Source organism: Centruroides sculpturatus, unplaced genomic scaffold (assembly GCF_000671375.1).
Source record: "Centruroides sculpturatus isolate CEXI.00-Female unplaced genomic scaffold, Cexi_2.0 scaffold1001, whole genome shotgun sequence".
NCBI classification, from domain to species: Eukaryota; Metazoa; Arthropoda; class Arachnida; order Scorpiones; family Buthidae; genus Centruroides; species Centruroides sculpturatus.
Window position 1 is genome coordinate 259,714 of NW_019385336.1, and position 312 is coordinate 260,025.

Genomic DNA, 312 nt, shown 5'->3' on the forward strand with positions numbered 1-312 from the left:
TTAAATTTATAATTTGTATTTTTTATGAAACCGTGTCCTTTTCGTATTGTTGAAACACTGTCTTTATAGTGTATTTTGAAGACACTATAAAGTCAGTTTCTAAAGAAGATACGTCGACAACATTCCAATAATATATAAAGAAATAAAAATCACACAGAAGAAATTAAAAAAACAAATCAATAGTACACGAAGCAATAAAATTTAAAACAGAAACAGAAGACATAAGAAAACAAGAAATTAATTATCTGGATATTACAATAAAAAAATCAAAACAGCATCTAGAATATAGAACATATAAGAAACCAGGCTCCA